This window comes from Pteropus medius, unplaced genomic scaffold, assembly GCF_902729225.1.
Source record: "Pteropus medius unplaced genomic scaffold, Ma_sr-lr_union100, whole genome shotgun sequence".
NCBI lineage: Eukaryota > Metazoa > Chordata > Mammalia > Chiroptera > Pteropodidae > Pteropus > Pteropus medius.
Genome location: NW_024355205.1, coordinates 14981301 through 15004281, shown reverse-complemented (window position 1 = coordinate 15004281; position 22981 = coordinate 14981301). Strand labels below are relative to the sequence as shown.

Genomic DNA, 22981 nt, shown 5'->3' with positions numbered 1-22981 from the left:
GCAGGAAGATATGTGGTGCCCACCCCCTTCACAAAAGCATCTTCCACAGTACAATGTCAGAAGTTTTGTGTATCTCTTTACCACAATGCCTAATAGTCTTTAACTTACTAAACCTCTTTGAATTAACAAGCTTCTTTAAAATGCAAATGACTCCCAGAGAGGTAATTATATTCTTTAATTAATTAAGGCAGATTGGACTGCTCTTAATATCTAACTACTTGTTATTTGAAATGAAGGATTACTAGGCAGTAGTAGCAGCTCAACAGTAGGAGTAGCACAAGGAGCAGGTGTCATGATGGTTGTGGTAGCAGCAGCAGCAAACACTGACTCTGTGCCAGGCCCTGTGTATAGACCTCTACATGGATTGTCTCATTTAACCCTCTCAAAACCCTGCGGAAGAATTTTTGATAGGTAATGTAATGGTTCTCAAAACCAGCAGCATCTGCATCACCTAGAGATTTGTTACAAAGACAAGTTCTCAGGCCCCACCACAGACCTTCTGAATCAGAAACTCTGAGGGTGGGACCAGCAGTCTGTGTTTAAACAAGCACTCCAGGTGATTTCAATGCTTGCTAAAGTTTGAGGACCACTGGGCCACAGATTTGTAGAAAAAGGCCACACACAGGTGCACATGCACCTGAGCACGCTCATACATGCACAATAAATTAGTCAAAGTTTACAACTTGTTTAAGAAAGAATAGAGACAAGAATCAGAATTTATAATAAACATGAGGGAAATATACTCTGAGTTACCACCAAACGAGTGAAAAACAAAGCTTTGAGAGTCTGCACATTTAATCATTCATTTTCTTCTACATTTATATATCATTAATTCTGGCATTTCTCATGATCCTGCACTGGTTATTCCCAGGTTGACTTCCACACTGCTCTGTCCTCCAGGTGACTGACACCCCAGGCATTCTGGCCCTCTGGCTTCTGATTGGGTTCAGTAAATGGGAAGAATCTGAGTAGTTATTCCCTCCAACTCTCTGTGCTGTGCCAGCTTGGCAGTAGCTGTGGTCCTTTACACACAGCCACAGCTCCTGGGAGACAACTCCTCCCCCGTGGCTATAGCTGTCACAGAGGTCTGGTAACAGATCCCTCCCCTTCCCCCTTCTGGCCTAAGGGTGCTAACAGCTTTCCCTGTTCCCAACCACTGGATATTTCATCATCCCTTAGTGATTCCCCACATCCTACCTGCATCTTCCTGAGTAGTCCCATCATTGAACTGTCCCCAGAGTGGGTCATCTGTTTCCTGCTTAGATCCTGAATGATGCAGACCACAACCATAAATTGATAAGCATGATATTTTATACCAGATTCCTATTAGCTTTTTTTAAATGAATCTTCTTTCAGTGCACCAGTTTGCATCATGCTGACGATTTGCAAAAGTCATATCACTTCATGAAGACTATATAATTCACGTAAAACACTTTGTATAGTAAGTGCTCAATAAACAGCAAATGATGTTATTATCATCACTGTTGCTATTAATAAATTAATGTTTATTATTAGAACTAAAAACAATAGACATAATTTAGAAGGCAGATTTCGAATTAACGAAGATGAGCTTTTCAGTAATTACAGTGTCCAGTAATGAAATAGTCCAGCTTTTAATTAGAATTTATAAAGCACTTTCATTTCTGTGGTCTTATAACATTTTCACAATAACACTGTGATGTAGACATGTATTTTTCACCTCTTGTTCAGTTGTGGATACTGAGATTTAGAGAGCTTATAAAGACTTACCCAATAGCAGAGCTATTGAATATTGGTGCCAGCATTGAAATCTTCTTGTAGGGCCAGGTTTTGCCCACAGTACTCATCTAGAAGTTACAAAGGGCAATTCATTAAGGAGCAATGTGGGGGGGTGGAGAAATGGTCTGTCCAGTCCACTATGCTTGGGTAGTACCCCCTCATTCCCCTGCCCCAAATCTGCCCACCTGAGTCATGGTCAGATGTGCTCTGATTTGCCATATTGTAAAATCTTGCTCTGACAAGAAAAGGGAAAATAAAATGGAGGTACGTCAATGCTTCGATAGATTTTCAAGTATGTGATGACTCAGGCTAAGAAGGAGTGAAGGCACTGAAAGGGAAATATGTGATAGAATCATGATGAAATATATACTTCTTAAATATTTGACCACTGCTGAGAGCCACCTGGGAGAGAATGAGTAATCCATGGCAAACAACCCAGCAGAGTGGAAAGGGAGGGAGTGCATAAAACAGCAGTAAGCCATGGCCTCTTCATCTTCAATCTTTCTGAACAACAGGAGAAAAGAGCTTTATGGGTCATGATGCAAAACTGATTGAGTGGGTTGTCCTTCATACTGGCCGATCCTCTGTATCTGCCTTTCCAAATGTCATCAAGGCTCTCAGAAATATTATGAAATTTATGTTTAACAAATAATTATCAAAAAGGGCAATAGCCTTATAAATACATGGTATTAGGGGGAAAACCTTGGTACTCAACCTAACATTTGATTTTGTTAATATAAATAATATATTAACAAGTGAACAATTTGGACTTGATCCAAACCACTATACTGTAAGTGCTTTGCTAAAACTTACCAATGGTATTTACTTCTATAAATAACAACCATAATTGTAGTTTTCTAGATATATCAGTTTATATCTTATGACAAATACCCATTTAAAGATCTTTATCATTGCAAGCATTTTAGAAGAACCTTTGAATTAGATGGTGGGGGAGTGGTGTCTGACCACCCCTAGTGTGAGATGGAAGAAAGAGTTCAGAATTCAGACCTGAGCTGGGTCTAGAAGGATGCGTAGGATTGGAGCAGATAAAATGGAAAGGGGTAGTCTTCCAGATTAGATGTGGTAAGATGATGGTAATGAAGTCTGAGGTAGTCTGGGTTCTGGAAAAGGCTTTAGGACTTTAGTCCACCTCAAACTGTCATTACCCATCTAAACATGAGGAGGTTGGACAGAGACTTAAATGGAAGCAAAGTGAGTAGTAGAAAGAGGACAGTGTCCAGAGTAAGACACACTTGGCTTCAAAATTCTGGCACTTCCATTTAATAGTTAATTGCCCTTGATAAAGTTTCTTAGCCTTTGTAGGTCTATTTCCTAATTGCAAAGTGGCAGTGATAATATCTTCCTCATGAAGCTCTTGAGGATTAAATGAAGGAATGCATGTGATAAGCCCAGTACAATGCTCGGTAAAAAAGTATGTCCTCAATATATTGTGGGCATAATTATTATTTTCTAAATGTCTCAAGGATCATTAGTGAAAAAATGCAGGATTCTTGGGAGATTTATTTTTCCTGTGTTTTGTCTAATTAATGCTTACTCCAATATCGAACTTTATATTAAGTTGAAAGGATGTGACCCATATGAATTAGGCATCTCTATGTTCAAATCGGTTTTAGCTTGCTACTTTTTATGTGCACCCCTAGTAAAGTCAAATGACCTCTGAATTTGTTCCCTCTTCTGTAAAATGGGAATGATAAGTACTTTGTAAAACTGGAGTAAAAATTTTGGGAGACTGTATAGAAAGTGAATAAGATATACTAGATGCTTAATAAATAACAGCCATTCTTATTGTTACTCTCCTCAGAGCTTCTGTCTAAGTTAATCATTCTGTCCTGTTGATCTCAAGTTTAAGATCTCTCTTGGGTCATTTTCTTAGCAATGACAGAAACTTTCTCAAGAAATATAATACCCCTTTTCTACCCACCCAGAAAAACTAACCTAGTGCTTTAACCTTCACAATATATACTCAAATATGTGATTGTATTTAATCTTAACAACAACCTCAGGAGGCAGAATTAGCCCCATTTTACAGATGTATATGTGCTTTTGGAACAAGACTATTGGATTGTCCATGGACAGTCAGCCAGAAAAGGGCAGGAAGTTTGCAATGGAGCCAGCTCTGTCAACAAAGCTCATACCCTTTCAGCTCTCCATTGGCATCTCTCCCCTGTATCTTGTGGTCTCCACCAAACAGAGTGAACTGTTCTTTGGCATCTGAGTGACCACTAAAGATGAATTTACCATGAGAAGAAGAAAAGGCTAGTATTTCTTACCTTATGAGTCTATTAATCAATGAGAATTCTAGCTTTCAATTATCATTTCTATACTGACGAAGAATGCTCAAGTTCAGACATGAGTTTCTCAAAATGTATACTTCTGTGGATTTGTTAGCACCTACTTTTTTATTTTATTTTATTTTATTTTTTAACGCCTACAGCACCTGGTATTCCAAGGTGGTCTCCCATCCAAGTACTAACCAGGCCCAACCCTGCTTAGTTTCTAAGATCAGACAAGATCAGGAACATTCAGAGTGGCACGACCATAGACAGCACCTACTTTTAAATATCCCACCTAGTTGGAGTTGTTAGTTGTGCTTGTGAGCATCTATCAGCAAATGTGTGTGCTGCTGTTCTTTCAACGAGAAGCTTTTCAAAGGCAAAGACCATATCCATTCGACACTCCACATCTATATAATGTTCAGTAGTGCCAAATACAACAGTACATCAAATGGCAACCCACAGAAAAAACACATCTCTCAGGAAACTTGCATTTGTCACTGCCAAATTTGGGAGTGGCCACATTTATAACATAACAACAAAAACAATTATACAATATACTGAGGACTTACTTCGTGCATAGCACTGTACTAGGCTCTTCAAACACATTCCCTCATTTACCTTTTGAGTTTCATGAAGATAATATTACTACCACTTTGCAGATGAGGAAACAGTCCTACATATAGTAAGAAACTTATTCAAAGGCATTCAACTATTATGAGGGGGTGCCAGAATTTGAAGCCAGGTGTTTCTTACTTTAGATGCTGTGTTCTTTCTACTATCCTACATTGCCTTCCTTGAAGCCTCTATCCAGCCTTCTCTGTTTGGATGGATGCATATAAGTTACTGGTGGACTAAGAGGTCGGCAGCCTCTTTCTGAATCCAGACTGCCCCAGTCTCTATCACCAGCATTTCTTCTTCTGCGATCATCAGCATTGCCACTCTGGAAGATCTTCTCCCTCTCCGTTCCACCTACCCGAAATCCTATATATCACTTCCCCAGGAAGGCTATTTTACCCGTGCTCAGTCAAATCAATATCTTTTATCCTTGACCTACTAAATCATTCTTAGCTGAACCCATATCCTTTAGCACTTAGTCATATAATATGACATAGTCTTTTTCACAGGAGTATGATATAGTGGAGTTCCAGCCCTGGTTGACCACTAACTAGCATTATGACCTTGAGTAAGTCGCTTAACCTTTCTGAGCCTCAACTTTCTCATATTCAAGTAAGTATTCTCCAAAATTCTCTCTAGTTTTAAAAATACTATTTTCCTGGCCATAGGTCTTGACTCCTTAAAAAAATGCAATTTTATCAAAGGCTTATATTTTGTTTTTTCCTGTAACATCAGACAGAGAGAAAGAACTGAATAAACACTTGTTAGTAGTTTGACTGATGGACTAAGATACAGATTTTGAATGATAAACAAAAAAAATAAATAATAAAATCTAATAGCATGAAGGATGGGATGTGTGAGAGACCTAATATAAACACTGTAGTTCTAGATGGGCAATCAGCAAAATAGGATAAAATTATTTCAACTACAATGAAAAATAAACTGAAAAAGACTCGCTTATTATAAATAAAGCCCCACAAATGAAACATTTTCAATGGATAAGACAAAAATGAACCATTAATGTAGAATTCATAGCAAAAAGATCAGCATATAATTGGGTCATCTCTCATACAAATGAGAACCCATCTTTGTTATTTGTGGGAGAAGAAAACCAAATTGTTAAAAATATATATATACCCAGAGTTTGCCATTTTTAACATTCAACCAAAATTGAGGCAATCCATTAACACATAAAATTTCCATCTTTAGCTGGCTTCTATGTCAACGTCTTCGCAGTGAAAAGTGATTGAAATTGTGTAAAAACAGAAAGTTGTACACTTTAAACTTACACGTTTTTGACAATTATATCTCAATTTTTAAAAAAATTTAAAGAATGAAAGAATAATAATGAAAGGCAATCAGGATCAAAATCTTGTTTTAATAAAGCCCCAATCTTGGTGCTTATTCTCAAAAAGGAAGATAAAGTTGATTTACTTACTCTCAGGGCTACTTCTGAAAATATTCATGAGTACTGATTTTCCATTTTCTTCTTTTAGGTCAATAATTACTTTCATCTTAAATCCCACTTGGTAAGTGTCATCAAATAGCAAGGGATGATGGATAGATATACTTATATGGTTAAAGAAGTTAATGAGAAATCAGACTCCAGAGAATTTAGGTAAATACTGGCACATTATAACTCTCTGAAAATTCTCTTTTTTGGACATTTGTATCCATTATGTAGTATGTGAGCAAAAAAGTAAGGAAAATAGAAGATAATAAGAGCAATAAAAGCTTAGAGATCATCTATTTTTATATTCACTAAAATTGTTTTTTAAATAGACATGGCAAAATATGGTATCCAAAATATTTTCTAAAATATTTTTTGTTCTTTTTATTGATAATTTACATACCATGAAATTCATTGTTTTTAAGTATATAATTCAATGGCTTTAGTATATTCGCAAAATTGTACAATACTGTGGTAGATTAAATTGTAAACCCCAAAAGATAAGTCCACTTGGAACCAACTTTAAGATTGTAGTTGTTAGTTGTTAGTTGCAGATATAGTTAAGGATCTCGAGATAGAATCATCTTGGATTAACTAGGTGGGCCCTAAATCCAATGACAGGTGTCCTTATAAGTAGACACAAAGGAGGAGAAACACGGAGGAGAAGGTGATGTGAAGATAGAGGCAGAGATTGGAGTGATGTATTCACAAGCCAAGGAATGCCATTAATTGCTGGCAGCCCTCAAAAGCTAGGAGAGAAGCAGTAAATAGATTCTTCCTCAGAGCCTCCACATAATGTACCAACACTGCTGACATTTTAATTTCAGACTTCTGGCCCCCCAAAATGTGAGAGATAAATTTCTGTTGTTTCTGATAATCTAGTGCACAGCCCTAGGAAACAAATACAAATTCTTGCCATTATCTAATTCTAGAGTATTTTCATCACCCCAAAAAAACCATTAGCAGTCTTCCCCATCCCCCGCACTTAGCAACCACTAGTCTACTTTCTGTCTCTATAGATCTTCTTATTCTGGATATTTAATACAAATGGAGTCATACAGTGTGTGGCCTTTTGTGACTGGTTTCTTCCACTTAACATAATGTTTTCAAGGTTCATGCATGTTGTAGAATATTATTACTCCAGTCCTTTTATTGGCTGAATAATATTCTACTGAAGGCATATACTGTATTTTGTTTATCTATTCATAAACTGATGAGCATTTATGTTGTTTCTACTTTTTGTCTACTATGAATAATATTGCACTGATCTTTTATGTACATTTGTATACATATGCATTTCATCCTATTAGCTTATTTGTTGCTTCGCAGTGAAAAGTGATTAAAATTGTGTAAAAAGTGCTATATAATTGTTCATAGTATTCTCTTATAATCTTCTTATTCCTATGAGGTTTGTAATAGTGTCTTCTCTTTCATTCTTGATTTTGGTCATTTGAGTCTTTTCTCTTTTTTCTTGGTCAGTCTAGCTTAATATTTGTCAATTTTGTTGATCTTTTCAAAGAACCAACTTTTGATTTTCTTTATTGTTTTTCTATTTTTTTATCTCATTATTTCCATTCTAATTTCCTTTATTCCTTCTTTATACTTGTTTTGGGTTTAGCTTTCTCTTCTTTACCTAGTTTCTTAAGGTGAAAAGATGGGTTATCAATTTAGATCTTTCTTCTTTATTAATATAGGCATATACAGCAACACATTTCTAAGCATTGCTTTAGCTGTACTCTATAAGTTTTGTTATGTTGTTTTTGTTTTCTTTCATATCAAACTATTTTCTAATTTCTTATGTAATTTCTCCTCTCACCCATTATTTAGGAGTATGTTGTTTGATTCCACATATTTGTGAATTAGCCAAAGTTCCTTCTGTTAATTATTCCTAATTTCATTTCATTGTAATCAGAGAACATATCTTATATGATTTTAGTCCTTTTAAATGTATTGATATTTGTTTTATGGCCTAGCATATGATCTATCCTGAAAGAATATTTCATATGCACTTGAGAAGAATGTCCATTCTGCTGATGAGTGGAGTGTTCTATAGTAGTCAGTCTACATAATTTATCATGTTCAAGTCTATTTCCTAGCTCTTTTTTCAGTTTGCTATCCATTGTATTGTTGAATTGTCTATTTCTTCCTTCAATTCTATCATACTTTTCTTCATTTGGGGGTTCTGCTGTTAAGTACATATATGTCTATAATTATTATTTGTTTTCTTGATGGTTGATCCTTTTATCATTATATAGTGTTTTTCTTTTTGTCCAGTAACAATTTTTGTCTTAAAGTCTATTTTGTCTGTTATTAGTATAGTTACTCTAGCTCTTTTTTGGCTACTGTTTGCTTGATATATCTTTTTCTGTCCTTTTAATCTATTTGTGTCTTTGAATATGAAAGCATCTCTTGTAGGCAACCTATAGTTGGATTGTGTCTTTTAATTCATTTTGGCAATCTCTGCCTTTTAATCATTTACATTTAATATAATTACCAATAAGGTAGGATTTATGTCTGCCATTTTGCTATTTGTTTTCTATATGTCTTATGTCTTTTTGTTCTTCTATCCATCCATTTCTGCTTTCTTTGGCATTAAAAATTCTTTTGGTTTTCAAGGCTACAGCAGAGCTAGTAAGAGGGGCATGAAAATTGGGCAAATTAAAATACCACAACGCTCAATGTTTTACCAAGATTCAGCTCTTTTTCTTGAATACTCTTTGAATTGTTGTAAACCTTTGATTAATTTCAAGAGTTTTGAAAAAATTGATTTTGACAGTTTTCGCCAATGGTCTCATTGCTTGTTTTGGAGAAGTGGCTTTTCAGAGGTCTTCATCTGCCATTTTTTGCTGATATCACTGTTGTCTCTTCCAATAACTTCATATAGAGACAAATAGGCCATAATTACTATTATTACTATTCCTATTCATTTATAGATGAAGAAAAGTATATACATTTTCTATTGCTGCCATAACAAATTTCCAGAAACTTAGCAGCTTAAAACAACACAAGTTTATTACCTTACAGTACTCTGACATGGGTCTCACCAGACTAATATCAAGGTGTTGGCAGAGCTGCATTGCTTTTTGGAGTCTTTAAAAAAGAATCCACTTCCTTGCTCATTCAGGTTGTTGGCAGAATTCAGTTCCTTACAGTTATAGCACTGAATTCCCTATTTCTTTGCTAGCTGTCTCCAGCTTCCACAGGCCACCCACATTCCTTGGCTTGTGGCCAGTTTCCTCCATCTTCAAAGCCAGCAATGATGGATCAAGTCTCCCTCGTACTTTAAATCTCTCTTACCTTTTCTTCTAGCCTTAAGTGTCTCTCTGACCTACATTTCTGCCTTCCTCTTCCACTTTTAAGGACCTTTAATCCAGGAAAATCTCCCTATTTTAACATTTGTAACCTTAATTCCATCTGCAAATTTCCTTTCCATATAACACATCACATATTCCAGGGATTAGGACCTGGACATTTGTGTGGGGTCAGGGAGAGGCACATTATTTTGCCTGACACACTAGAGTGCATGAAACTTATGTGACAAAAGTGGCAAGTAGCAGAACTGGAACTAAAATATAGATCTCTGACTCCTTGTTCAGTGCTCTCTGACACACAGTATCATAACCAGCCTAACTACCTCTATGATCCCGTCAGGGATATTCTGGCTAACCTGATACTTCTGAGTCTAGAATTAAGAATGTTATAGCTCGAAGGAACCTCTGAGTCCAGCCCCATCATTTCAGAGGTGAGGAAAATAAGACCCAAGCACATTAAGCCCCATCCTCAGTTCCTAGAAAACCTAGAACCACAACTCAGCCTCCTCTTCCAGCTCGTGTGATTTTCCCACTACAAATTTTTTCAGTTAAACATATATCCTCACAAGATACATCATCTACTCAAATTAACTTTAAAAATACTCAACTATTGACAGCCATTCAAAACTTGGCCCATAAAACTTACATTATCCTTGTCCTGTCAACTACTTCCATCTGTCCATGACTTTGTAGCTTCTTCTCATTTAAATTTTATGACTTAAATTTTTTATTACATCTATGTCAACTATAATTTAAAAAAATAAAAATATAAAAATTTTTAAATGAACCCCTACAAAGAAAAAATTTTTTTCTTACAACTGCTGTAAGCCTCCATCTAAACACAGAGTTTCATATAGATTCTATCCCAGAAAAGGATTAAAGAGGAAAGATTATCTATATTCCTTTTCTTTTCTGCACACTGATTGATTTCTATTAAATCCCACCCAGAGCAAGGTTTTCCTTTATGATTCCTCTAAATGACATCTCAAGTTACTTATACCAAGCCAGAGAGAAAGAGAGACTGCTCGCAAATGACCCTGAGTCAACCTTATAGATCCTATAGGCTCTGAGATGGAAATTAGTGGGAGAGCCACTTAACTGAGGCTACTGCATTTAGACCTGTCATAACAAGATTATGTCATATGTGCAGTAGAGTCCATCCTCAGTCACCTACATTCACAGAACAGTGGTGTACAGAACCTAAATACCATTTCTAATTGACTTCAAACTTATATGATTTTTCATGCCATATTAATCATAATGCATTTTTCTCTCGACTAATAATAAAATCAATATTTACAGAGCAGATGGCCCTAGTAGCAGGCTTATCTCCCATCCTGAGTCTACTCAGCCCAGGCCCTGCCTGTGACACCCAGTCTGTCCTGCTATCAGCTGGGGCTCATTTAGGATTAGTTATCTTCCTCATCACTTGTGTACCCCACAAAAATTGGTCAGACCTTGTACATTCTTCTTACCCTTCAGCAGATTTCTATGAAATCAGGATCTTGAGACCAATACCTTTTCCACAGGCCATTTCAATATTTCTCTGTATCTGTGCTCAGTCTTTTTTTCTCTCACTCCTCTTCTTCAAAAAAACAGGTATCTCCATTCCTATTCAAAGCTAACTCTTCACTTGTTAATTCACTTTATTCTCTTCCATTTCCCTTTTCCATGAATTTTAATTTTTTCATTAATCTCTACCTTGCCTCTGGCCCCCTTCTCTTTTGCCTTCAGTTTGCCCTAAATATATAAAGCCCCACCTCTCCTTCTTTGTGTTACAAATTCCTCAAGTAGTCCGAATTCCCTTTTTTGTCCTTGCACTCACCTTAATCCCTTATAATTTGGCTTCTCTCATCAGCTATTTTATTGACATTCCACATTTAAACATCAAAACTTCTTCCTAATCACCAAATCCAGTTTTTTTTGTTAATCCATTTTCTTCTTCTTTCTCACCTTTGCCTCATCTACCTGTCCAAGCAGTTGCCATTCTCATGCATTCTTTCCTCAAAGTCCTTAGTGCTTATTTCCTTCTTCCTGTTCCTGCCACAACTATCCTACAGTAAGGAAAATATACACCATCCTCTCCAAACTGGAGTTTACTTTTCCTGTTTCTAACTTTTGAAATACTATCCCTGCTTTTAATGTCCATAGACTGAAGGTCAGGGCTATGTCTTCTCATCCTTGAATTCTCCATAAGCACTTACTATTACTGTCATAAGTGTATCACACATGAGGCATTTAATCAAGATCAGTAGACTGATGATTAGTTTGCAGACTAGTGTAAGGGGAGGTCCCCTTGGAAATGCTATTCTTAGCAAGGAAAAGCTGTCCTGGGATGAGAAACCTGCTGTGGGACAGCCTCACAATGGATAACCCACCTGCAGATTGTTAAGAATCACATGGATTTCAGTATCTGCCTAGTTTATCACCCTCATGCCCAGAACATTCTTTTATCTCAATATGGAGCTGAATTTAAAGAATAGTTCTGAGTTGCAAATACTCCAAAAGATTTTCAAACAACACAAAAGTTCTTTTTTTGCTAACGTTACATTTTAAAACTTGAAGACATTATTAATTAATTTAGCATGGCACCATAGACAGCTGGAACAAATATAATTACATATCGGTTACTACATGGAAAAATACTCCTTAAGAGTCAGATTGTTTCTGTGTAGCATTTCTATTTTGGCCACTGATTTACCTCATGACTATTCTGTAAAGTAAATGGAACCAAAGTGGCAAAAGCATTGGAATTGGCGCTATGGCAATTCTGTATAAACAAGTTCACATAACCTAGCTTTTCAAGCCTGAGGATAGTCTGATTAAAAAATAATAATAATAAGGTGGTCCTTAACAAAAAACATATTTTTGTTATTGAGGATTTTTTTATGGTTTGGCAATGAATTATTCAATGCCCAAAAGAGTATAATGAAAAAAAGGTGAACACTTTTTAAAGGCACCTACATTCTGTATATCCTGTAACTATGACCCTTTAGCTATCATACAACTCGATTAAGCACAAAGCTATTAGAAGACATCATCATAATATTCGCCTTGTAATCATAACATCAATCTAGAACAATGTTTTATAACCTATTTAATAATAATCTTTAGACATTTAAACAAATAGTCCCCAAAAGTCACAATTAGAATCATTCATATTTAACGCTCAAACCCCAAAGCTTAAGAAAAATCAGAGGAGACTTGGAAATTTTTAATTTACGTGGTGGAACTAAAAGCAATAGAAAATATGCTGCTCCTTCGCATTTCCCTTTTTTTAAGGCTATCTTGAGCAATCAGCTTATAAAACTAACCGTATCTGCATTCTATTATTCCATTACAGAACAAAAAGTAGGAAGGAAAGCTTTCCCTAGAGAGGGAAAAAGGATTAAAAATGGCATAAGTATTGATAAGTTCTGAAAATTGAATATCTATAGAGAAATGTGGGTATTTCAAGTTGGCAAAAATGTGCGTGTTTCAAGGCTTAGTGCCAAGTCCGTGTCATTAGTGTCACCCACTGTGAACATCATTCATGAGCTATAATACTGGCACCTCCCCAAGCACACACACACAGTATTTTGAGGTCAACCGGTGTGTGAAAGAAATATAAGCTTTAGAGTCAGACAGTCCAGGATCAAATTTTGGCTCCATAACTTACTAGCTATGTGACCTTGAGCAGAGTTCAGGCTCTTCACCTACACAAAGGAGTTAATAGCCACTTCAGCAGGTTGTTTGTTAGAATTAAATGAGATACTAGATGAGGCACGTAACACAAATTTCTCTCTTCTTTGGAAAAGTGGTATAACCACAGCCTGGGAAATGACAGCTCCCAGCATTAGGGGGTTAATAAAGAGAAGTTATTCTAAGCTGATGGTTCAAGGATAGGCATCCTGTCCCAGACAGCCCATCAGCCCCACTAATGGGATTTAAAACAGTTGTTGCCTCTTCCTCAGTCGTGTAATGATTTCTGGACAGCCTGAGAGGCCCATTATCTGCAGTCCCTACTTCTGCTCTGTCTGGCGATAATGACTTCTTAGCACAACAACAGGGCCGCGGTCTTCCACTTCCTGCTGCACCACTGAGCAAAGGACCCTTGTTGAAGTCAAAGACAAATTGTCATCCCACCACAGAGGCAGATGGTCTGTGAAATGCTGCCCACTGACTACCGCGAGAGCTTCTAAAGAGTTGTCCTCTAAGGCAAGGGTGCCCTCTGAGGGGTTTCCTGGGAGAATGTGAATATGATAGATGAGTGCATTCTGGTGAGAAAGTGAGATCCCAGCATCCGCAGAGGGCCTCTGTGGTTGATGCCCAGGTGCCAGGAACCTCCCCAGCCTCTGACTTGCAGTCTCATCTCACTCAGTTCTTCAAACCAGCAGGGCCCAAAGGCAAAACAAACAAACAAACAAACAAACAAACACCCACTGTGTAAAAAAAGCCACATAACTGCTTTAAAAATCAATGTCCAGATGTAATAATTAACTAAAGTTCCCATTAACATTTTTTCTTTTATTCTTTGTATTCTTTATCTTACTGTTTTTACCTTGTTATATATAAGCCACCGCAATTCTGGTTTAGTAGAAGGCATGATATAAATACTAAATAAATAAAACAAATAGGATAATAAATTAAGGGCTTCTATCACACTTGAGCAGCTCCTAAAAGAATTCTTGGCATAAATCATGGAAGGTAATGCTCACCTAAATTAAGGAAGATATAAAATGTTAATTCTATAGTGTGATTTGTCAAATTAACATTAATGTAGAATTCCAAATGAAAGGAAAAGGATGTAGTTGGTTATGGTTATAAAATGAATGCAAATGAATTTTTTAAAATTAATTTAAAAGTAGGAGAAAAACTTTCTCCTACAGTTAGATAGCTACCTAAATTTTTTCTCAACCAACTATTTACTTCAAGATAAATATCAAATTTATTAAATATTATCTCATGCTTTAATAAACAAATGTGTATAATTCGAAAACATTTACCTGGTGAAACTGAAAGTCATGCCAAATGCTTATTGAGTTTAAATGTATACCATTAAAGCTATTTTGAAAAGCAATCTGGCATTATATTTTAAGTGCACAAAAATATTTATTCTTATTATCCCATTTCTGGAAATCTATCCTAAAGAAATAATCCCAAATTCATGAAAAAATATGCAAAAAGACATAACAGAAAAAAATGAAAACAAGCTAAAAATGTACTATTATAAGGAAATAAATACATAAATAATGGCATGGCTCTATGATGAAATTTTTAGTGACATAGCAAAAAAAAAAAATAAGTAGAATTTAAAGTGTCTATACAACCAGAGGGGAGGTAGATGGGAGGAGGGAATTTAAATAATTTCTCCAATTAAAAAAATTAATAAAATAAAAATAAATAAAAAAATAAAGTGTCTATATAGTATAACATCAAATATGTAAAACAGACAGAAGTATTAAAGTTGCTAATGGTAGTTAGAGTTACAGGACATTTTAATTTTATTATACATGTTTTTCCAAAATTTCCAAGTTGTCTCTATGAGTATATATTGTATTTATAATATGGAAAAATAATATATCTTATATGTGAAATATAAATGAATGGGTTAATTTGCAAAGAAAAAACTCACTGATTGACATAGCCTGTGCAAACTTTGTCATCAGGCATCCTAGATCCAGAAGAAGAGTGGCTCAGCAGAGGAGAGAGAAGTAAGCCAGGAGTATGAGTGGTCTGTTTAGAAAGACTGGTTGGAGGACTGGTCCCAAAGTGGATGGTCAGCCACAAATTACTGGGCCCCCAGGGCAGGGTGAACTGAAGTGCAAATCAGAGTGTCCAGTTTGGTCACAGACCTGCAACATTGCTCAGAGCCTGACTGCAACCAGAAAATAAATCAAACAATTGAAACTGACCAGAAATGACACAGACTATAGAATTAGAAGATGGAGACACTAAAAGTTATTATAACTACATTTAGTGTGTACCAGAAACTACCAGAAAAGTTGAATAAGTAGAAATGTGGAAGGTATAAAAAAGCTCAAGTCAAACTTCTAGAGATCAAAACCCCTAAAAAACGTTTTTGGGTACTTAAAATATAATGTCAGATTGCTTTCCAAAACAGTTTTAACAATGTACATTTAAACTCAATAAGCATTTGGTATGACTTTCAGTCTAAAAAATAATAGCATGGGATTAATAGTACATTAGACATTGCAGAAAAAAGATTGGTGGACTTGAAGACATAGCAATAGAAACTTCCAACATAAAACTTAGAAAATAAAGACTGCAAAAAGAAAAAAATAACAAACAGAGCCCCAGTTAGCTATGGAACAACTTTAAGTGGCATACTATACATGTAATTGAAGTCTCCAAAACATGGAAAAAGAGTGGGAGACAGAATAAAATACCTAAAGAAATAATGACCAAAATCCTTTCGAATTTGATAAAATCTATACATGCTCAGTACCAAAGAGTTCCAAAGCAGCTCAACAAACCCCAGCATGAGAAAATGGAAGAAAACTAAACCAAGGCATATCATATTTAAATTGCTTAAATCCACTAATAAAGATAAGGGTAAAAGGGGTCAAACATATGATGACAGAAGGAAATTTAAATTACGTGGTGAACACAAAATGCAATATATGGATGATGTATTATTGAATTGTGCACTTGAAACCTATATATTTTCATTAACCAGTGTTACCCCAATAAATTTAATTTAAAAAAATATTTAAACAGCCATATGAGAGAGGGTGAGATTGTTTTTTAATTCAACCTAGAATTCTATACACAGCAAAAAATCTTTAAAAATGAAAGCAAATAAGAACTTTTTCAGATATACAGAAGGTGAAAGAATTTATCAAAATCCCTTAAGCAGAAGGAAAATGATACCAAATGGAAGTAAGGATCTACACAAAGAACACCAATTACACAAGGGTTAAAATAAAAGACTTTTTATAATAATAAAGGACCTTATTTATAAACCCATTTAAAAGATAAATGACAGCAATGTATTGTTAGGTTATAACATACGTAGAAATGAAATGGAAGATATAAATATCACAAAGTCCAGAAGAGGAGAAATGAAATATACTGTTGTAAGTTTCTTATACTGTAAATAAAGTCTGGCATCCAATATGTGAAGTGTGGCATTTCTAACATCACTACAGAAGCAATAACAAAAATAACTCAGAGCTAATAATCCTACAAGAAAGTCAAAATGGATTCATAAAACAATATTTAATACAAATGGACACAAACAAAAACAATAAAGGAGAATAAAGAACAGATGAGAAAATAGAAAACAAAAAACAAGATGATAAACTGAAACCCAACTCTAGCAATAATCACATTAAATATAAATGATCTAAATATCCTAAATAAAAGACAGCAATTTTTAGATTAAATTTTTAAAAAGCAAGAGTCAAATATAAAGTCATAATGAGGATTTTAAAAAAAGGATAGGGAAATTATGCTATGCTAACACTGATTTTAAAATGTTGGAGTGGCTCTATTAATATCAGACATAGTATATATTCTTGATTTTTAGAGCAAAGAAGATTACCAGTGATAAAGAGGGTCATTTCATACTGATAAGATGCAATTCATCAAGAGAATATAAAAAGTCTAAAAGTTTTTGCACCCACTCACTAATGACAAGCTTCAAAATATATGAAGCAGAAATGATGAAATGACAAGGAGAACTAGGCAAATCAACAATTACAAGCCAAGATTTAACATTTTCTGTCAATAATTAATAGAAGAAGTAGACAGAAAAATCAGTAAGAATATAGAAGACTTGAAACAGACTGTCAACCAATTTGGCATAAGTGAAAATTATAGACTACTGTACCCAACAGAAACAGAATTATTTTCAGGTGCACAAAAGCATTTACCAAGAGAGACCATAACCTAGGCCATAAGTCAAGTCTCAATAAATTTCCAAGGATTCAAATGATACAAAGTATATTCTCTGAAGAAAATAGAATTAAATTAGAATTAAAACAGAGGAATATCTAGAAAATCCCAAATATTTAGAAACTAAATAATACACCTCCAAATAACCAATGACTCAAAATCAAAATGGAAGTTAGAAAGTATTTTGTTTGAAAATAATAAAGTATTTTGTTTGAAAGCAAATAAAAATAGAACATATCAAAAGTTGTGAAATGCAGCTAACTCAGTATTAAAAAGGAAATTTAGAGCACTAAATGCCTATATTAGAAAAAAAGACACTAGTTATTAGGTAGGGTAATGCAAATGAAAACCACAATGAGATACCACCTCATACCTGTTAGAATGGCTATCATCAACAGGATAAGTAATAACAAGTATTGGGCAGGTTGTAGGGGAAAGGGAACCCTCATACACTCCTGGTAGGAATGTAAATTGGTAGAGCCACTTTGGAAAACAGTATGGAGGTTTCTCAAAAATTTAAGAATAGAATTACAACATCACCCAGCAATCCCTCTTCTGGATATCTACCCCCCAAAATTAAAAATATTTATCCATAAAGATATATGCACACTGATGTTCATTGCACCATTATTCACAGTGGCCAAGACATAGAAACAACCAAAGTGCCATTTGATAGATAATTGGATAAAAAAGCTGTGGTGCATATATAAAATGGAATATTACTCAGCCATAAGAAAAGATAAAATACTGCCATTTGTGACAACATGAATGGATCTTGAGATTATCATGCTAAGCAAAATAAGTCAGACAGAGAAAGTTGAGAACTATATGATTTCAGTTATATGTGGGATATAAAACTGAAAACTACAAAGAAACAAACAAAAACTCATAGACGCAGACAACAATTTAATGATTACCAGAGGGAAAGGGGGAAGGGGGAGGTAGAGAAAGGTAAATATATGGTGATGGAAGGAAATTTGACTTTGGGTGGTGATCACACAATACAAAATATAGATGATGTATTATTGAATTGTACACTTGAAATCTATGTAATTTTATCAACCAATGTAGCCCAAATACTTTTAATTAAAAAAAGCTTCAAATTTATGACCTCATCTTCTACCTTAAGAAACTAGAAAAAGAAAGGCAAATTAAACCCAAAGTGATCAGAAGCAAATAATAAAGATCAGAACAGAAATCACTGAAACAGATAAACAGTAGAGAAAAATCAGTATTTCTAATAGGCAAAAGATTTAATCAGACACTTTAACAAATAAGACACAAAATGGCAAATAGCACATGAAAAGATGATTAACATTGTTAGTCATTAGAGAAATAAATATTAAAACCAGAGAGACAGTACTATAATATATCTATTAAAATATATAAAATTAAAATTGACAGTACTGAGAGCTGGCAAAGATTCAAAGCAACTGGTATTCTCATACATTAATGGTAGGAATGTAAAGTGGTACAATTACTTTGGAAAAGAGTTGGGCAGTTTCTTAAAAAATTAAACATGCGACCCAGCCATCTGTATATCTTACATAAATGCTCAAGAAATATAAAAATATATGGCCAAGGACTTGTGTATAATGTTCATAGCAGCTTTATTTTAAAGTCAAAAACTAGAAACAACCCAAATATCCATTACCAGATGAATAGATAAAGAAATTGCAAGATTTCCAGTCAAGCTGGTGGAATAGGTAAATGCTGTGTTTGCCTCCTCTCGTGACCACATCAAAATTACAATTAAACTACTACAGAACAATCATCATTGAAAATCACCAGAAGTCTAGCTGCATAAAAGTCCTACAACTAAGGACATACAGAAGATACCTTGAGACCAGTAGGAGGGGCAGAGAGGTATAATGGGCTGATCCCAACCCACGTGTGGTGGTTAAAAATCAAGAGGGATATCTCGGCTGCGAAAGTTCCTCTGGAGGAGCTAGGGGTCCCAGCCCCACACCAGATTCCCCAGCCCAGGGTTCAAGTACCAGGAGGAGAAGGCCCCACAAAATCTGGAATTGAAAATCAGCAGAGATTGTGGCTGAGTGAGACAGAAGTTGTCTGGAATTCCTCCCAAAGGGCCAATGCCTGGACTTACCTGCTGACCAACTCACTCTAAACTCCAGCACTGGTCAGCAGCTCAGAAGTCTCCAGGGACACATGAGAAAGAACTGAATTATCTGGCTGCAGGATGAGGGCTGGAGAGGCAGTGTTCTCTCAGACAGAAGTGCTGACAGAGGCCACTGTTCCTTTGTTGAGCCCTCTCCTCACCCAGCATGCAGATGCAGGCACAGACGCAGGCGCAGACACAGGAGGAGAGTGTATCTGAGTCTCCATCAGCCTGACTAACAGCCTGGCTAACACCCTGGCGATTCCGAGACCCCACCCCACCCAACTTGCAGGCCCACCCAAGCTGCTTCCAGTGGATATTCCATACAAATAGCCTGTTTTGACTTATGCTGCAAACTTTCCTAAAACCTCTCGAAGATTCACAAAACCTAAACAAGCAGCATCTGGCCTCGGTGTGCCCCGTACCTCTTGCTGAGCAGTCCCAAGCCTAGCACTAGCAGCAGCCGGCTTCCGTTTACAGCTTGGCCTCTTGAGATATATCCAAGCCTAGCATGGGTGGCAGCCATTTGCAGATTGCTTGTTAGCTCACCTCAGGTGGCCCTGGGCAGGGTTTAAGTTGCAGCTGAACTTAGTCTGCAATGAAACCCTTCCAAGGTGGCGCTGGTATGCACGATCAGTGGCCGGCTCACATCTGAGGCCAGAGCACCACCTGGGGCCACATCCAAAGACAACACACCTAAAGGGCAGACTAAAAAGGCATCACAGCCCTGCTATAGCAAAACCTGATCCACAGAGTTAGCCTCTGCACAACACCTTCTCCACTGTAGTCACTGGCCAGTTTTCATAACCAACTCGAGGATCAATTCTTCCCATTGATATGTAAACAGCAACCAAGGCTCAACTACAACGGGAGGGCACACACAACCCATACAAGGGACACACCTGGAGCACCAAGCTCAGGTGACCAGGGAGACTATGCCACTGGGTCCCAAAGAACATCTGCTACATAAGGCCATTTTATTAAGACTGGGGGACATAGCAGCTCTACCTAATACATAGAAACAAACACAGGGAGTCAGCCAAAATGAGGAGACAAAAAAAAAACATGTCCCAAATGAAAAAACAGAACAAAGCTCTAGAAAAAGAACCAAACAAAATGGAGACAAGTAATTTGCCAGATGCAGAGTTCAAAACACTGGTTATAAAGATACTCAATGAACATAGGAGAAGAGTAGATGAACTCAATGAGAACTTTAACAGAGACAGAAAACATAAAAATGGAAATAGAAAACATAAAATAGAACCAGTCAGAAATGAAGAATACAATAACTAAAATGAAAAATACCTTAGGAGGAATCAACGGTAGATTAGACAAAGTAGAGGATCAAACCAGCGATTTAAAAGATAAGGTAGCAGAAAACACTTAATCAGAACAGTAAAGAGAAAAAATGAATCCAAAAAAATGAGCATAGTTTAAAGGGCCTCTGGGACAACATTAAGAATACCAACATTCACATCATTGGGGTACCAGAAGGAGAAGAGAGAGAGCAAAGAGTTGAAAACCTATTTGAAGAAATAATGACCAAAAATTTTCCTAACCTGACATATAAGGAAATAAACATACAAGCCCAAGAAGAGCACAGAGTCTCAAACAAAATGAACCCAAAAAAGCTCACACCAAGACACATGATAATTAAAATGACAAAGATAAAAGGCAAAGAGAGAATCTTAAAAGCATCAAGAGAAAAGTAGTTAGTTACCTACAAGGGAGCTCTCATAAGACTGTCAGTTGATTTCTCAACAGAAACTTTGCAGGCCAGAAGGGATTGGCACAAAATATTCAAAGTGATGAAAAGCAAGGACCTACAACCAAGAGTACTCTACCCAGTGAAGCTATCATTTAAAGTTGAAGGACAGTTAAAGAGCTTTCCAGACAAGAAAAAGCTAAAGGAGTTCATCACCAACAAACTAGTATTACAGGAAATGTTGGAGAGAGTTCTTCAAGAAGAAAAAACATAAAAGATATGTTTTATCTTCTACATACCTATTAACAATTACTTTGAATGTAAGTGGATTAGGTGCTTCAATCAAAAGATAGGGTGGCTGAATGGATAAGAAAACAAGACCTTATATATGCTGCCTACAAGAGACTCACTTCAGATTGAAAGATATGTGCATACTGAAAGTAAAAGGATGGAAAAAGATGTTTCATGAAAATGGAAACAAACAAACCAAAAGAGCTAGAGTTGCAATACTTATAACAGACAAAATAGACTTTGAAACAAAGGCTACATCAAGAGACAAAGAAAGACCCAGTAATCCCACTTCTGGGTATTTATTCGAAGAAACACAAAACACTACTTCAAAGGGACATGTGAATCCATTTGCTCATTGTAGTATTATTTACAATAGTTGAAATATGGAGGCAACTTGGGTGTCCATCAATGGATGAATGAATAAAGAGGTAGTATGTATATACAATGGAATATTACTCAGCCAGAAAAAAGAATGAAATCTTGCTATCTACAAAAATATGGATGCTCCTAGAAGGTATTTTGCTGAGTAGAGTAAATCAGGCAGAGAAAGACAAATTCCATATGATTTCGCTTACATGTGGAATCTAAAAAACGAAATAAACAAACAAAACAGAAACAAACTCATAAATACTGAGAACATTTTGATGGTTGCCAAATGGGAGGGATTTGGGGGAGATGGGTAAAAAGGGAGAAGGAATTAAGAAGCACAAATTGATAGTTACAAAATAGTTATGAGGATGTAAAGTATACCATAAGGAATATAGTCAATAATATTGTAATAACAGAAGGGTACTAGATTTATTGGTGTGATCACTTTATAAGTTATATATATATGTCTAATCAATATGTTGTACACCTGAAACTAATATAATATCGTATGTCAATTGTAATTAAAAAATTTAAAAATTTAAAAAATGAAATACAAGTTGGTAGTTACAAAATAGTTATGGGGATAAAAAATATAGCATAAGGAATATAGTATAGTTATTAATATTGTAATAACTATACATAGTGTCAAGTGGTTACTAGATTTATCTGGGTGATTGCTCTATAAGTTATATAAATGTCTAATCACTATGTTGTATACCTGAACTAATATAATATTGTATGTCAACTGTATGGAAAAATAAAAAAATATTTTTTAAAAATTATACTATCCGTGTATATGGCCATGCCACCCTAAACAATCCCGATCCCATCTGATCTCAAAAGCTAAGCAGGGTCGGGCCAGGTTAGTACTTGAATGGGAGACCACGTAGGAAGACCAGGTGCTATAGGCATAAAAAAATAAATAAAAAATAAGGGATTGTAAACTGACAAAGTCCTTGCAATCTGTGAGGTCAACCAAGGGTTGTCTCGCCTAAAAAAAAAAAATTATGCTATCCGTATAATGGAATACTACTTAGCAATAAAAAGAACAAAACACTAATGTGCAAAACAGCACAGATAAATCTCAAATAATACTGAGTGAAAAAATCTAAACCACCAAAAAAATGAATAAATACTATATGATTCGATTTCAATAACATTAGAAAA

General features: G+C 35.7%; 2 pseudogenes; one reads left to right on the top strand and one right to left on the bottom strand.

The window, feature by feature from the left end:
• Window positions 1-4204: 4204 nt before the first annotated feature.
• On the bottom strand, window positions 4205-4323 carry LOC120598943 (uncharacterized; annotated as a pseudogene).
• Window positions 4324-22606: 18283 nt separating this feature from the next.
• On the top strand, window positions 22607-22725 carry LOC120598973 (uncharacterized; annotated as a pseudogene).
• Window positions 22726-22981: the final 256 nt, after the last annotated feature.